Source organism: Lates calcarifer, unplaced genomic scaffold, assembly GCF_001640805.2.
Source record: "Lates calcarifer isolate ASB-BC8 unplaced genomic scaffold, TLL_Latcal_v3 _unitig_1352_quiver_842, whole genome shotgun sequence".
In the NCBI taxonomy this organism is placed as follows: Eukaryota; Metazoa; Chordata; class Actinopteri; family Centropomidae; genus Lates; species Lates calcarifer.
In genome coordinates, this window is record NW_026115463.1 from 2,570 (window position 1) to 10,265 (window position 7,696).

The 7,696-nt window shown below is 38.8% G+C and overlaps 1 long non-coding RNA gene across 1 annotated transcript; it reads right to left on the reverse strand.

Annotated features, from left to right (window-relative positions):
- Window positions 1-5,635: 5,635 nt before the first annotated feature.
- LOC127139339 (uncharacterized) lies at window positions 5,636-6,356 on the reverse strand. Its single transcript, XR_007809537.1, has 4 exons — window positions 6,319-6,356; window positions 6,139-6,168; window positions 5,854-6,044; window positions 5,636-5,685 (listed from the first exon to the last, which is right to left on the reverse strand). It is a non-coding gene; the product is annotated as an uncharacterized LOC127139339 (long non-coding RNA).
- Between the last annotated feature and the right edge of the window lie 1,340 nt (window positions 6,357-7,696).

Consider the following 7,696-nt stretch of genomic DNA (forward strand, 5'->3'; position numbering starts at 1 on the left):
TTAACTGAATGTGTTAACTGTGAAGCTGTAGTTTCCATGTACTTCAAACCAACAACAGAAGGCCACACCTAGTAAGAGCCATAAGAACCAACCAGCCACTGAATGACACAGCAGTTTTCCTCACTGACCTGAAACCACGTTTGATCAAACTCAATGCTGCTTTTGCCCAACCAACTGAACATACCACACTAATTAAAGCTAAAGGAAATCACAAAGACAATTCATCTTATATGGGTTTGAAAACATACTATATAAATAAATACTATACCTGACCTTTGAGGCTTTACTAAAGAGTCATTAAACCAAAGTTGTCTGTGAAAACTCATACAATTACCAACCAAATAAATCTTTGAGAACTCTAATCTTCAAAAACGACAAACTAGAAATTCAACAAAGGCACAAAATGGTTACCTAACCACATGCGCCCATCCCCCACACCAAGGTTACAAATACCCTACAATGTCACTCAAATAAACAGTGGAAATAACACTAAACCCTTTCACTATCAGGTATTAATTTACCTAAAATTTGATAATTAACGCTATAAACATTAGATAGAATGCGGTTCCAAAAATAAAGTTAATTACCCAAAAGAAAAATACATAAACATTTTTCAAAGTATGACATGAAAAACCCTGAATTTAAAATAAACACAAATGTCGACTGGTAAATCCCAAAATAAAGCGAAACCTTTCTTGAATTAATCTTCTTGTCTTCCACCTCGATACTCTTTAACCAACACATTTCCCTCCAACATGTCCGCCTTCTTCCCCCATTCCCTGCGCAGGGTGGGGGAGGGGAGTCATGTGATGAAATACGCCCGAGCGCATTGTTCATCAAACTTGAACACGTGGCAATACACAAAAAACCCGCAGTAAAACACATCCACGGCGCGTCCTTTCTCATAAAAACGTCCCCTCAGTTCCCACATGGCGTGATTTGTACCGAGTTTCAGGCTCAGATGTGGGAATAAAGTTGGAAAAATATCCGAACAAAGAGCATACTTTCCGCTGAATTTGGCTCGCTCCGATTGGCCAAGCTTGACCACGTGACGAAAACGACTTTAGTACTATTGATTGCGCTATTTCCCAAACTTCCTATAATATAACAATAATCCTTTTACAGTCGAAATAATCCTTCAAGGTTCACGTTTCTCAGTTTGTCTCAAACGGTTCACTAATACCTATTTTCTCCAGATGACGACTGCAGTCGATCCAGTATGTTGTGCAACGCGAGGTTTGCGCATGCGCCCCTCCCTTGAAGACGCATTGCCTTGCAGTTTCACTGAGAGGACAAGAGGCTGATCTAAGAGCAGTTAGGTTTAGTAGTTAGGCGTTTTTTTTCATGTGTTGAATGCGGAGATGCAGCATTTCCCTGGAAAGGAGGTGGGATTCAGCTCCAGACGAAATGACGAGCATTGGTTTACTGGTTAAATCAAGAAGAAGGAGATATAAACACACAGGCCTCAGGTTTTGTGCTTCATGCTGACCACTGGATTTCTATCTATCTATCTAAGCAGTATTATTTTAAAGATCATCCAGCCCACTTGACATTTAGAAAAAAAACCTTTATGCTTTTCTAAACTGGTATAATTGGATTTGCATCATTATGGCATGTGCATATACAGATAAACTTACCTTGGCCAAACACATAACTCTCAGAAAGTTGTTTAGAATTAAGACTGATGTCAGAATAAAAGAAGCCAAAGTTCATTAATACACACAGGGTATGCAGTGGGATGGCAGCCATGAAGAAAATACAGTAACAGTGAGATGTGTTTACAGGTGATGTTGGAAATCTCAGCACATATTTCTGATAAAGCTGATGTAATCACAAAATGTGCACTCAAGATACTTTTATCTCAGTAACTGATTTTTTTTAGACAGCAACTCATTAGGGCCTTGAATCTGCCCATTAACCCTCTCAAAATTTAAAATCAAAATGACAATTCAAATAACCAGTTACTAAAAATACTGAGCCCAGAATCTGGGTCATATTTATCTTTTAATTCACTTTAAAATGGTGAATAAGTTTCACCATTAAGACTGGGCCACTGAGACCATTTGTACAAATATATGTGATGGTTGTGTTTTCACCTAAGAATGAGACTTGTCTGAGACACATTTCCAACTTTGTTACTTTAAAGTTATTGTGCAACAACTGGCTTTCATTAGCAGGAGACACATTAGAGTGTTTAAGCCACATCTTTTGTACTTAAACTCAGGCACATTTAAGTTGGTTTTGTTCTTTAATTTCATTTTTCTGAATGGGGAAGCCCCTGAACATGTCTCTGAAAATGTTGTGCCCATATATAAACCTGTGCTCTTTAATATCAGTTCATGTTCCCAGAGACTGATTTAAAATGAAAGGAGACTGTGTGTTTGCAGTCTTTGAGGGAATACTTTTCCTTTCACTATTAGATCATCTATTTCTGTCATCACTCTTTTCACCATTACAGAGAAAATCAGTAAAAAGGCTGAATAAGACGTCATTGTTCCTAAAAAGGGGAGATCAAGAGTAAGAGTGAGTCATACATCAGTGATCATTCACTGATCTGTAACAAGGTAAAACCCACATTATGTTGTGTTTTGTTTGTCGCTGTATTTTTGTGGGGAGTCAGGCTCTGACCTGAACATCCAGCAGCAGCCATGTAGGCCGGGAAACTGGAAGGAAGGAGGGGTTGGTGGATTACATCAGAATCAGCCTCCTCTGACTCATCAGCTCTCTCTCACACACACACACTCCCCCTCCGTCTTCCTCTCTCTGTTTTTCTCAGCACTTGGCTGCATCAGCTCGTCACATGACAACAATCAGCCCAGAAATGGTTGCCAAGGAAGCTCTCTCCCTCACAACGCCTCGGCCCTGACTCATAGGTGGCCAGTTTTACAAAACTACAGTAAACTGGTTCAGGACTGAGCAAAACTCCTGGATTAAAGATTATTTTTATGCTGTTTGCATAAATAGACTGTAACAAAATAAACATATTCTGAATGTTACGTATTGTGTGTGACTGTCGTGTTTGAATAACTCTGCTTATCTATGACTCTGCCTCAGTTCATTCATGTTTTCTTCCTGTGGCTGGTCAGCCTTCCTTAGCAACATCAGTCTTTTTAACAACTGATGCAGAAGAACACAGCACATGTAAGGTTCCTGTTGAGTAGTGCTGTCCTCTCGTGAACATCACAGTCTCTCTGAAAAGTTGTCAATTGTAAGCATTCAGACTTTCATGCCACCCACACATACACTTTGTCAACAGTGCTACTCACAGCATCCCTGCTCATGAACTGTTCTGTATATAAAATCACAGTGTTTGGCTTTAAGTCACTGATCTTTCCATTCCCAGCTATTTTCATTTGCATCCCACTGTGTTACAAAGCCTGTATTCAAAAACACTCCAGTGTATGTTTTCTTTTGTGCTAATGCTACAAATGTCTTTAACTTCGTTTTTCCTCTTTGTTGATACAGTAACATTGAGTGTTCTCAGAAAACACACACTCCCAGAAAACAGCAGCTTTATGTGTTTTTGTGATTCTTATCCAATGAGCATGACAGGATCAGGAGTGCATTAATAGCATGAATGGCCCTAACTAGTACCAAACAAAAAAGCATGTATTATTATTACTTAAATCAGAAACAGTAACAGTGCTTCATATCCTGTTATGTTACACTAAATAAAGACAACAGCACTCTCTCATACAGGTGATTGTGTTTTAGGAACAGGTTTGGTTGCTGATTGTTTGCTTCCTTTTATAAAGTGGACAAATGTTGTGTGACATGACATTTCATTTGTTGCACTGTAAATCAAAGATGGGCATTTATGTGCAAAGAACAACAATGGGTTCAGTTGTCTTAGACTGTTGGACTCATAACGGATTGATAAGATGACGATGAACAACACTATTTTCTTCATACTGTAAAAGTGGTGTATCTTACTGGGAAAGGTTATTTTTTATGTTGTTTACATGCATCACACTTTCATCTAATTTTCAAACGTTGCTTGTCTTCAGTCAATATAGAAATAGAGCAGAGATCCAATTGAAAACCAAAGCTCATGGGCACACACAGTTCAAAGAAAAAAAAAAACTCAGTTTTTTAGCACCAGTAACCCAAGACAAATTCCTTGTATGTTTACCTGGCAATAAAGTCTGATTCTGAAGGTAACTATCCAAATCTAGGACAACAATTGCTTAATTATGTAGTCATGCAAAGTGAGTTGTAAATGTGTGAACCTGAGCAAGGACACTTCATTATACTCTCAAAAAAGGGAGCAGGGACTCAGAGGTGAATGATTTCCACAGACAGACTTTCTCTGCAAGCAGAGTGAGAGCGAGAGCAAATCTGTAAAGCAAAAATGTTTCCACTGCTCTGACCAGTGTATTATGGATGTATAATGTGTTTTCTAATGTGATTGCATTTATTGTAGCAACTCTGCACCTCACAAACCACCTACTAGACAGGAAATGCTGGTACAGATAAAAATCAACAAAGATGATCACTGACATGAAATAAGATTAACATGCTTCCTAATCCTCTGAGTAATCTCTTTGGTAGCATATGTCTCTGGGCCTTTGTAGTTTTATTACAAGGGTGTAGCCATTCTGTGTGTTTCCTACTACAGGAGAAGAGTGACGTGTGTACTCAGGCAGACAAACTGCTGGGCTCAGGTGTGAAAGTCTGGCTTTTTGTTCCATTGTCTCTCATGTTTATCTCCTCCACAGACAGATGTGCAAAACCATCACAGCAGGGACCTTTAAAAGTCTGTAAGTGCTGTCACTTATAGAAAGACCCATATCCAAAATGGTTCATTCATTCTAACATCAAATAGCTGCACATTTTGCTTAATACTCAGATAAAGTAATAAACTAGAACTGCATTTAAGTCTGAGGGAAGCCACTAACTTAATTTGATGATTGGATTTTCTCATCTGTGTAATCACTTACAGAGATAAGAGTAAAATTTTAGATTTTTAGGCTGGTTGGAGATTTATTTCTGTCCTGCCATTAAAGACATGAAATAAAATGAAAGCTACAAGTCAGTGTCAACATGAATGAAGTTACTGTACCTGTGTGTCGTGTCTGTTGACTGGATCAGCCAGTGTCAAATACGACTTCCCAGAAAGATTGGAAACCTCGTCCTGGAATTAAGATTGCTTTTAATGAAGGATGATCTTCTGTTTGGGGATTAGTCTCATTTGTAACAGCACGAGGAAAGAAGATTTGTCCAGATGGTATAGATTAGGGGTTACATTCTGTTAACTGTCTAAGAGCCTTTAAAAAACATTTTACTTTCAGTCAAGGCTAGGTGAGTGAGATCCAAAACTGTTTTACCAGGCTGGACTAGTGTTATATTGTGCCATCTACCGACCATTTCAGGTCACTACCTTTCAGGGTATTGAAATATAGTGTTATGTCGCCATCTAGTGGCCACCAAGTTGAACAAACGATTTACAATAAATGACATGCGCGGTTCGTATCCAGTTACCTGTAACGTTAGAGATCAGTGAGAAAATGTCACATGCAGCTTTATTGTAGATAAGTGGCAGTGCTCGAGGTGCATGAGCCTCTGACATGTAGCAACCAAACCTCCCCTTGTCATATACAGTCAACAAGTTCAAATAACTGAAGCAAGACAGACGTGGTTCCAAAAGAAAACTAATTTATTGATTAATGAATGACTGGAAGTGTTCTGTGGAAGGAATGGAAATTCTGAAAATTAATCAGAGCTTTATGAAGCTTTAGCAAAAGATTTTACAGTTACTTTATATTTGACAACGTTATTTATCTTATCTTTAAAAACAACTTCCAGTACAGTAATGCAAAATTACTATAGGGAAGGGAAGAAGTGGGCACCCACCACACATATGCGCACAGCAACTGGCAATCACAGCAAATAGGTGTAAAATATGTCCCAGTGCTCTATCCACTACAGTCGGTGAAGGGAACCACACTAAAGTGCCTAGCCCCCACCAAGGCCAGCAAACAGCTCCACTAAAGGGGGGGGGGGGGAACTACAGCAAACCAAAAGGCAAAACAGCAGCTGAAAACCTAAAATACAAGAAACACATGTTAACAAGTTTAACATTGTAATAATTTTTCAAGTGTTAGTCATAGGCTGCTGACAAATGAGGATAACCCATACCTTGCCATAAAAGCACACTGGCTAATCAACCTTCAGGGATTGACACAGACACCAGTATGACCAGGCAAACCAGCAAAACAAGACACAGAAGACCCAGGCAGGAAAACAAGTACAATTCAATTGCAAAGTTCTTCAAAAACATTAAACATCCTTAAACAATCTTTTAAAGGCTTCACCTACCACAGAGTGAGAAGGACCATGGGGCAACCTTGAGGCAGAGAAAGCAAAGAGAGTCCATGTTCCCACAGGTGCTTTAAATACCCTCCAACTAAATAGGGGGGCCGGACCTAGGAGGAGCTGAGGGTTCTCTGGGGGTATGTTCACAGGAATGCATGTTCACATGCAACCTGAACAGTGTTCCTAATGCATACATATATATATATATATATATATATTTACTACTAGTTCAACTGGAAATTGTACATGTAAAAGTACTCACCATGTGGGCCAATACAATATGAAATTATGAATGAAAACATGACTGGTAAAATTACAGCTCAAAATTACATAAAATGTTATAAAAACTAAACAGGACATGTTAAATGGATTTTGTCCCCAACAGATTAAAAAGGGATTTTTAATGGTCAGAACAAAAAGTAAAACCTGACTGTTGTTTTAAGACAAACTTAAAAACTGTGAATCTATCCTTTAAAATATTCTGGAAGACATTCTGGTCTAATGTAAGGTTATACTGTAGTTAAAGTCACAGTTAGCTATAATTTAACATAAAACAAACACAACCTGGGTGATTCAACATGGCTCTAAATTGATCATAGATATTACTGGATAAAATAATTTCTTATTTTGTCCCACTTGAGGGCACTCGAGATCTATCGTTTATATCTTTTGCCAAGACTTATGCCAGTCGGTTTACAGTGGCTGGTTCACCAGACTGAGACGGAGTTACAGGAAATCACATGGTTGCCTGGTTTTGCCTGAGATACGCACATGGGGTGCTGTTGTTCTTCCTGATGCTCTTCATCTCTCTGTTTTAAGTAAATTATGTCACTCTCCCACCCACCATACTGCACTGAAACTGACATCATGGGAATCTGTCCGACCTGGTTTCAGTACAGTTTTATGGTAATAAGAGAGACCGGTCCTGTAGCCGAAAATCAAACGCTTCAATCCCTTCAACCTGCCAGTTTAGGAGTTCACACACAAGATAACAAAGTCTCTGCATTTTGATTCCCCTGCTAAAATATACAGATCTTACACAATATGTCCAGTGACGGATGCATCCAAAAATAAATCACAATCAACCAGTGTAACTCCCACTATGTCACTATGTTAATTCCTTTTTTGGTGGGTTCTGCTGTGCATTCATGTGGCCCTGTTGTCACATATATGTCTGTGGTTTCCTGTTAATCTATAGATACCACAAGAGCTCATAGAACACAAAATCTATACCAACCAAGAACTGAAACCCTGCTACATAACAAATCTGATTATAACCACCTCTTAAACCAATGTGGTTTGTGTCGTTGGCAGTTTTCAGCACAGTTGTTTTCATGTTTTCTTTTGCAGGACTGTTTTGTGGTTCCCACCAGATGTCAGT